This window comes from Anomalospiza imberbis, chromosome 10, assembly GCF_031753505.1.
Source record: "Anomalospiza imberbis isolate Cuckoo-Finch-1a 21T00152 chromosome 10, ASM3175350v1, whole genome shotgun sequence".
Taxonomy (NCBI): Eukaryota; Metazoa; Chordata; class Aves; order Passeriformes; family Viduidae; genus Anomalospiza; species Anomalospiza imberbis.
Genome location: NC_089690.1, coordinates 17227496 through 17237422, shown reverse-complemented (window position 1 = coordinate 17237422; position 9927 = coordinate 17227496). Strand labels below are relative to the sequence as shown.

Genomic DNA, 9927 nt, shown 5'->3' with positions numbered 1-9927 from the left:
GTTCGCACACGCCACATCTCTTGGTGCTGGCATGGCAACTGTGTGCACAGAGGTGGCATCTGTGCCCACACATGGCCAGCTACTTACCAGACGGACTTGGACTGCGCTCCCAGGTGGGACACACGGGTCCCTCAGAGAAGATGGCTCCTACTTTTATTAAGTTGCTGTCAAAACAGTGCAGTGCTAGAGCAGCAGAAGCTAAAAGCCAAGTCCAAACAACAAAGACAAAACCAAGCTTACGGATCACTCAAGCAGTGCCAGCAGCTCCTCGGATTCTGCATCCATCTTTGCTAAACACGCTGAATTCAGCAATTCACACCCCACACCCAGGGCTAAAACATTTCTTCTCTTGTACAACCCTCTTGCCAAGCATCCCTTATAATTTATTACCAATTCCTATTATTTGGATTGTTATTCCCTTGGCATGTCTGGCTGTCCCCCAGCTTCCTCTGACACCAACAGAGATGAAGTGGGGGAAACAAAAGCAGCAGATACTCTTCCTTCAGTCTCCACCACACTCACTGCCTTGCACTCACTGCTCCATCCCCAGACCTCAGTCCTCTCTCCATCCTTTCTGGATCTAGAGAGTGGGAGAATTGCCACTGTTAGCCAGTGGGATGGTACTAAATGCCATTTTCTTCTTAATTATTTATAACAATCTCCATTGGAGTATTTAAAAAAATCAAAAATCAAAACTAAAAAAAAATCCAAACCAAAAAACCAATACCAACCAAAAAATTTCACAAACCAAACCAAATCAGCCAAATTCCATTGTTCTCAGCAAATCTTCTTGTCCTCAAGCTCTTCACATTTTGTGTTTTGGTGCCCATTTAACATAGACTCCCTTAATGCTGGCAATTATCATGGATTTTGCCGTGTCTGACTGGAAATCTCTAAGCAGTCATTTGAATATCAGGCACTTTAAGATACATCATGACAGCACCATCTCTATTCACACTTCTACAATATGCCCTTGATAAATCATCTACTATATTTTCAACTCCTTTTCTGGATTGGCATTCAAACCTTCACTTGGTATTTCTGGAGTGTTAACAGCTGTCTCCCTATTCCTGTTGGATGCTTAGTGAAGGTTCTTGAAAATAATCTCCAACACCCAGTGATGTGTTCCTAGGGCTGCTCCAGTTTTCCATAGATGCACTTGTGGACACCATGAGGGGCACTGCTGTTGCAGCCACCACTTGTGACACTGATATCTGGGTTTGCTAAACACTGCTTGAGATTAGAGATGCACTTATAAGAGACAATGCAGAGGTGGGATGGGAGATAAGTTGCAACATAAAAAGAGCAGATGGGGAACTGAGGCACACTTGGCTTTCAACCAAATATGCAGAGCATGCTCTATATAAAATACAAGAGAACGAGGATGTGGCACTGAAAACCCTTAAATCTGTCAAAGGAGAAAAGAATAACAATTCTGTATTATTAAGAATGACCCTTTTCATAACTCAGAAAAAACCCCGAACCTCCAGTGGCCAAAGATTTATCTAGTTCTTTGGGGACTTGGGTTCAGTCCCTGACCTGTGAACAAACTCTCAGTGCAACCTTTAGGAAATCACTTCATTAGCTTTCATCTACCTCCCTGTCTGTAAAATGGGAATAGTGACATTTCTTTACTGTGGTGCCAGACAGCAAGAATTTGGAGCATGGAGATGCTCAGATGTCACAGAGTCTACTACTGTTCCTAAAAAGTTGAATATTCCTCATCTTTATGAGTGGTTTTTGATATGCATGCAACAGAGGGTAGCTAGCAAAATGAAACAATTAGTTCTGTGACATTTTCAGCTGCCTAATGAGTTTCTCTTCTGCTTGTCACACAAGTATTTCAGAATTGGAGCTTGTGTTGCCAGTTCTCAATATTTTATGCTTTTTCAGCCTGAAATTCAACAGCTGTTTCAATATTGCAGTTGGAGCCAACATACTCCATATAGACTTTCTTCAGTATGTTGTCATTTTTTAAAACCTTTGCCATGCCTCTTTGCTTTTTGTGACTTGATCATGGCTACCTCTTCATTAGAAATCTGGCAGTGGAGTTTTTCTCCTACAAATGTGTGAACTGAGTTTGTTTTAATGTCAGTCAGAATAATTTCTCAGGATACTCAGGTTTCTGTCCCAGCACTTTCCCCCCACTCTACCAAGCTGCACATCATGTGCTTGTTAGTCAGTTTTCCACAAAAATACCACAAAAGTCATGCACAATAGTGCTCTTTCCAGCTTTTCTACTTATCTTTCTAGGTTCAAGAAGGTATGGTATTTATCACACATGTTATTGGAGGGATTTTTTTTTTTGGTCCAGACCTTGTTTCTTGAAGCTGGTCCAGAAAAAAAATTTCCTTATGACAGCTCTATATGTTGTTAGTATTATTTTCTCAAAAGTACTGTACTGCATTGAGGATAAGCCTCCTTTTTACTCCTCCTGACTTATTAAAAATCCATCTGGTGGGATCTATACTCTGAAACTGGCCTTTCTCTCCTGTCCTGAACTAATCTCCCACTTATGTTCCCTGTCCTGACTTCACCAGCCCTGATGACAAGGGGCGTAAGAGTCTTGCTTCCTGCTATTAGAAATCATTACAATGCCTGTATTGATTTTAAAATTAAACTGACACTATCTTTGTCACCTGTACATAGATAAATATTCTTTTGAGCTTTTCATTCCTGCTGTGTTGCACATCCCACAAGAAAGAGCCCCTTTCTTTGTTGGAAGGACTCCCTACAGCAGATCCATCACTGTCGAGGGCTGGAACACACCTGCAGATTATCTCTGAAAAGCTTTCAGCCATATACTTTGGGCCACTTGAAACAGATTTTTTTTTTTTTTTAATACAGTATTTAGGACAAAGGAAAATATACCTTTGTATTTGATAGTACTTGAAAGTACTATGAGAAAAATGGAAAAATGTACCTCTCGTGTGAGCCTTCCTTCACTGCTGGATGCCCTTTTCCCTTGGTTCCTCCTTTCTGCCCACAGGGACCCAGCTCTCCCACGAGCCCTGCCTGCTGAGCCTTCTCCTGCCACCCTGGGGTTCGGGGGCACAGCGTCAGCCCAGCACCAAGGTGCTGCCAACAAAGACAGCCGTGGTGACCCACATCTTCCCAGGGCTCAGCCAGGCAGAGCAAAGGGTTAAAAATTGTGAGGGATTTCTCTGTGAGCCATGGAAAGGACTCAGAAAACGGAAACCAGGCTGAATTTAAACTGAGGACCTCATTCTTCCGCCAAGCCAGTCAGTTTCTTAATCAACTGGGGCCTTGTTTCACAGTCAGTCATCAGAGGCTTTAGAAAGTCCTTCTGACAAATCTGTAAGGGGACATCCACAAAGGATGTCTTTTCTGTGGCACTCTCCACCTAGAATGTGCAATGCTGGGCACAGGGCTGCCCTCAGTGGTGCTTCTGTACCGTGGAGCACAATGAACAATGATGCTATAGGATACTTCCACTACTGAGCTCCTGCTTATTTAAATATGCATTTAATTAAGAAAAGTACCATAGGAAATTAAGCAACGAGCTTTCCCAATGGTACTTCTCCTCCTTCTTAGGAGGAAATCTTTCTCAGGTTTCGGAAGTGCTGCAGTCTGCTCCAAGTCAGACCTTTCTTGCTCTCATTAGCTGTGCAGTCCTGTCGCTTACTAGATTTCTAGCTTCTAAGGAAACAATTCCTCTTTTTTTTTTCCTTCACAATCTAGTAATGCTTTAAATGATTTCTGAGAACTACACTTTTATTACTCATTATTTTCGAGTCAGGAGAAAAAAAAAATACCTCACATAATAGCAGAAATCTAATTATTCTGGGAAACTTTGAAATTCCCTTCTCCCGTGGTATTCTTTGATGTGCCTATTAAATAAATAATGATTTTAACATCTAAGGTTTATCTTACAGTGCAAATACACCATTATCCTCAGTGTAAAAACACTTTTCATTGTTAGCCACTGTAAACATGGGCTGAAGCTGTGATTCAGGAGTGCTTGAAGCTGACCTGCTCAGGTATGGGGCAGTGTAATTTTTTCATATTAACAACTTGTGAAGGAGAAATGGGCCATGGAGACAGAGGCACTGCAACAGGGGGAGGGAAATAAGAGGTTAGATCAAAATAGAAATATCATGCAGGCAAAAAGAAACTAGCAGGTACTCTAAAGACAGAAGCATATCTGATTAAAAACAGAATATGAGTCTTTTCATAAGATTTTTCAATCACAGCCTCAGGCACTTTGTATGACAGCAGGAAATAGAATGACATTTCTGGAATGGTACAGAATTAAAAATAATAATAAAAAAGATCAGAGTTTACCAAAGAAGGAACTCACTAAAGACTTCAGCAATGGTACGTGCAGGACATTACTATGTAAAGCCACTTAAAGCGATGTATTTTTATGTCTTTCCTTGGTGTGATAATGGCTTTTACTGTTAAGTGTGCAGTCTGGAGTCCAGAACTGCTCAGTACCTGTTCGGCTATCTCCATGTCTGCTAGGACTTGTGCTCTGTGCCAGTGACTTGTTCCCCTCCCTGTCCCCCTGGGAGGCTGGGAATTGCCTCATTTGCAGCCTGGGATGGAGCTGTGCCCCTGTGGGCGGGGGCAGGGCCAGGTTGCACATCCTGAGCTGCTCATGTAGACCATACAGGTTTTCGGTTTTCGTGGGGAGGTGTGTTATCTGGGCACTGAGAGGGCCCCAAACCTCTCTTCATCATCTGACTTTAGCCCCTCTGATGCCACACAGTCCCGTGTTCGCCTTGGCTTGGGTGCCTGGTGCTGGGCTGGGAGGCAGGACACTTCTGGAAATGCCCAGGTGCCAGAGGTGGGCACCCAGCTGGGCAGTCTTTAGCTGTGTGTGTCAGAGAACATCTCCTGCAGCACCGCGCCAGGAGGAGCGTGGGACTCACTGCAGGGGAGAGTGCAGAGCAGCAGCACACCCACAGGGAGAGCAGGACAGAGGAGGGGAAGCTGGAATCAGAACTCCCATGGGTTTTTTTGCTTTTATCCTTACTTTTATGTCCTGAGTTCCCTGAGGTTTTGCGGGCGTTTTTGGTTGGTCTGGGTTTTTTTTGTTTTGGTTTGGTTTTTGCATCACAGATTAAACCCAGAGGTCTTCTCCTGTCTTTCACTTTCAGTTCCCACCTGTGTCTTCTCAAAATTTCCCTGATCTGCTGCTCATCCCAGAGTGTGCAAGCACACTTATCAGACAAGATTGGAAGAAGTCATCACCACAGGCTTCTCACTGCAGAGAAGCAATCTTGTGCTCTGGCAGCAAGGCCGCGTGCAACAGATTGCTGGAAACTGGGAACTTACCCTGGCAGAATGCTGCTCTTTCACTTGTTTCCCAAAACAAATGTCCATTTCCAGAAATGAGAGGTGATAAACCTGGGAAGTGTTTACACCTGGAATGGAAAAGCAGTGTTTAAAATGAAGGCATAAGAAGAGCAGTGATGAAATAGTGTTTATTTTGGGTTGTGTTCCCTCGCAGCGCTGGGTGAGCACTGAGCCCCAGCCCTTCTCATCCCTGTCCTGAAACAGGAACAAAGAATGGTAAAGGAAATGGAAGTGAGCTGCGATCGGTAATAAAGTGAATGTGAGAGAGGGCATTTGTCTGGAAACCAGAGCTCCTTCCTGGCCTCCAGACTGTTCACCTGTATAAATGTATCAGCAAACCCATCGAACCATCCTTGGCTGGCTGGTTTCTTCCAAAAGAAGGCTCCTTGTTTTGCAGTCATGCTTACTGGAGCTTGGTGCAAGGCCCCAGGTTTTGTGTGCTTCCTACATGAAGTAGCTAAGAGGAGCTTTCAGTGGTTTTCTGAATTTTAGTCTCCTGAGCTGCTGGATCCAGTTCAGCCCTGAGCATTATTCACTTCTGTGCAGTCCAGTTTCTTTTTAGGCAATCCAGTTTAAGTGAAAGCTACCAAACAGAGCAGCATTTCTACTTCAGCCCTAGCAGATGGAGCCTCCTAGGTCAGATTCTTGTATGCATAGTTATGGCCTGACACAAACCGAGCCTACAGTGAGCGTCATCTGCTTTGTACTGGGTGAACAACATGGTCTGAGTCAACCTCACAGCTCGGGGACACCCAGGGGCAAGAGAAGGGAGAGGGTGGGAGTGCACATGTGGGATGTGAGGAGGCCTCCTCTGCTGGAAGCAGCTTGCATTTAAATGGGATTAAGCGCTTCCTGAATCGACACCTTTAGTTACATGGGATTCAGCTTCCAGGCCACTCTTAGTCATCACAGTTGGCAGCGTCCCTCCCACGGGCCGCTCCACAAAGCGTGTGCCACAGCACACCTTCATTAACAGCACTTCTGCTCCCTTGTTTGGCCTGGAAGCTGATGGAAGGATTCTGCATGTCAGCCCCACTAGTTCCTTACCAGTCAGGGCAGCCAAAGCTGTGAAGACCTTTCCAATGCTCCTCTCAGGCTCAGGGATGCAGAATCCAAGGGAAGCCTTGGCCCTGTGGACTGTCCATGTCACAGCCCAGCAGCTGTGCCTGCTGTGACAGGAGTGACCAGCCCAGATGGCATTGCTGCTGCCCATCAGTCAGCATCAGCCCAGCTCCAGACAAACATGCAGCAGATCCATCTCCAGAGCAAGCGGATTATATCCTGGGCAGCACAAAAAGCCACAGGCAGGTAAATTAACAGAGAACAAAAATGAGCTGCAGTCTGTGTGGCTTGCCAAACTGCAGTTAGTTTCGTGTCCTCAACTGAGTACATGATAGCAATTCCCAATACAACACAAGACTTAGAAAAAGCCCTAAACCTGGCATGGTGGGGATGGCAGCTCCTGCTGTCTCAGAGGATGAGCTAATCAAATTGCACAAGAGGGAGAGGGTGGCAGTGCTCAACTTTCACCTTTTCTGAACTGTTGCAATTTTTCCAGGAAGGGTGTTAGTTCTTTCAAGAAATCCACTCATCTCCTGTAGATTCACATAGTGAAAGTGTTTGCAGGTACTTTTAAGAAGCAGCCATGGGCCACACATGTGGTTCTCAGCCCCAAGTCTGCCAAACAGCCTTGCTTCTCCTCTTCTTTACATCTGTGTCCAGGCATGGTAGCACTGTCCCAGTTCAGCAGAACTTGTAAGCATGCCCAGAGTTTTACCCAGCTGCTTTGGCTGCAATTCTGTCACGGGGCAAGTGAACCTAAAATCGACGTCACTCTGGTCCTCTCCTTGCCCTGGCACTGACTGCATGCTCCCATCTCTCTTCCTTACATCAGTGGTGATATTTTACTGACCTCTGGAGCTGAGTGGAGCTCCAGCTGCCAATTGGGCAGAAAACTAACCCCACAAGACAAAAGGAATATGTTTTTGCTGGTTTAAACCATATCCATAAACCCAGAACTGATTGGAACCCTCTATAAGACAGTTTTGAATGTTAAGTTACTGTAAACTTAGGCTTCTCTTATCATTCTACAAGATGTCAGATATGTTTCACAACCACAGTTAAATTTTTGAAACCATGAGTGTATCTAAAGACCTTGTTTTTCAGGAAGTCTTTCTTTCTTAACTCAGGGAAAGAAAAAAAAAACAACTCAATCTGCTTCTTTCTTTCTTAACTCAGGGGAAAAAAACCTAAATCTGCTTCTAGGAATTTCTTTTTTGAAGCATTTACAGGAAACAAAAACTTGCAATATTATTATGCCCTCCCCAAACAATGAAAAAACAAACAAAAAGGAAAAGAAAAAGAAGGATAAGAAAGAAAATTTCAGTTGAAGAAGCAAAAATCTTGGATAATTTCTCATAGTCTTTTACTGGAATCCAATAAACACATTACCAAATTACACTGTATATTTTACTAGGCCAACTTATCTCTGTGTGTATTAGAGGCACAGCATGAAGAAAAACAATAAAAAATATTAACCTCCTTTGTATAACTCAGTAGAATTATAAAGGATCTGATTGAATAAACTACATTTGACAAGAACAAATGGTGACATTTCCATTTAATGTTGTCTTTTTGGCTTCCTGACAAAGAATAGCTTAAGGAACCATGAGTTTTGTTTCCTAAGGGCAAGTTCTTCTTGTATCAACTCAGCAATCAATAATAAAGTATAAGCATAAGCACTTTTAATTTATGAACTGTATACTTTGAGTGAGTTTAATGGTTTAATCTTACGCACGTTGCTGTGTGTTTATTTTTGTTGCTCTGCATAGAACTGCTTAATGGAAAATACTGCATTAAAGCAGTAAAGCAGCCATATATGTAGAAAAACAGAAAAGGAATAATTAAGACATAGGGAAATTAACACTGTGCTGATTTCTTGTAAGCAGAAGAGCACCATTACATTAAGGAGGAGCAAAACCCCAAACAGGGAGCTAGGACTGGTATCATCTCTCAGCAAAAGAGCACCAGATGACCAGGCTTCCTCTTCCCTGACAATCATTTGTCACTCTTCTTTTTCCCTCAAAGAGCAGAGTTCAGCACTCCCGAATTTTGGTACTTGGCTTAGGTGCAGCTTTGTAGCCAGTTCCCAATTCTGTCAATGTGGCTTGTCCAGCATGTCCCCTCTGAATCAGCACCCCAGTGGATCTGCCAGCTTGCACGAAGCTGGGAGTCAGCCAGGAGGAGTTACGTGTGTTGGTTAAGACTGACCTAGAAAGGGCTTACAACAGTAACACTTGTCTATAAAAATATCACTCCCATTTGTCTCTGGGAATAAGGAGTGGACTTTATGAGACTAGCTGTGGAGTGAATCACTGCTGTCCATTACTCACAGCTGAAATTAGATGTGACCTGCACCTGGTGTTAGGGAGAGGGTGGCTTTTCCCACCCAGCTCTCATTCAGCCCTGATAAGGATTTTCACAGTGTGTATTTCTCCTGTCAAAAGCATGCTCTTTCACTTTGGACTATTGATGTTAGGCACAGATGGGCTTCTGGTTGCCATGCAGGTGATAATGTTCCAGTGAGTTTCAGTTAATATTAAATGGAAAGTGGCTCAATCTGCATGTCTCTCTAGCAAAAACAAAGCAACTGTCTTGAGAATCAATATTGATAATACTCTGAATGTGAAGTGAAAAAATAAACACAGCAACAAGGAACACATGTCATGTGGTAACTCCAATAGATATTAAGAAATTGCAGTCTCATGCAACAGGAAAAGCAGGACATTTAAAAGAGAGACAGTTCTTCAGAACAGAATTAAGACCATGCATTAATTATCAGATTGCAGATTATCTATACATAGCCACAAGCTTTACCTGCCAAATCCATATTCTGGTGTAGGTGAGAACCATGGGCAGGAGCAACACACAGGAAGAAGAGGCAGACCCAGGCCAGCTGCAATTTAGATCATGGATGTCCTAGGAGCATTCAGGGGCTGGAAAGAGCCCTCTCACCCCCCTTTGGCAAGGGAACACAGGGCTGAGACAAACCCACATTTGCATTATTGCATGTGGGATTTTTGTTCTTCTTGGCCTATGAAAATGTGATGAGACAAAGCAGCAGGCAAGAAGGATTAGTTTTGTAATTCTATCTCAACCCACATCACACACAGTGAAGAAAAGAGATAGTTGCTCACCAAGCTGCTTCAAGCAAGGATAAAGTGCCCATGACCATGTGTGGGGTCAAATAGGTCACATGGACCTTACCTTTCTCAGAGAAGTTTAACTTCTCAACATGGTTATGCAGTCAGTAATTGATGGAAAGCAGTATTATTTGGCATTTCTACACCAGCCAAACTGAGGTCTCAGATAGCCTGCTCTGTTTTATTAGTGTCAGCTTTCTTACTTCTAATTTATGGAGGAAAGCTTTTCTGGAAAGCTTAGCATTGTGGTCCCTTCCAACCCAGGCCACTCTGGGTTGGAAGGGACCCTAAAGACCATCTAAGTTCCAACCCCCCTGCCTTGGGCAGGGACACTTTTTACTAGACCAGGTTGCTCAAAGTATATGGAGAGTACATTTCTTAGCTTGTTTTATATTACCAGTAG

General features: G+C 43.6%; 1 long non-coding RNA gene across 1 annotated transcript; it reads right to left on the bottom strand.

Moving 5' to 3' along the window:
- Positions 1–3198: 3198 nt before the first annotated feature.
- LOC137479573 (uncharacterized) lies at positions 3199–9676 on the bottom strand. The gene is made up of 3 exons (XR_011002351.1): positions 9199–9676; positions 5302–5390; positions 3199–4256 (listed from the first exon to the last, which is right to left on the bottom strand). It is a non-coding gene; the product is annotated as an uncharacterized lncRNA (long non-coding RNA).
- Between the last annotated feature and the right edge of the window lie 251 nt (positions 9677–9927).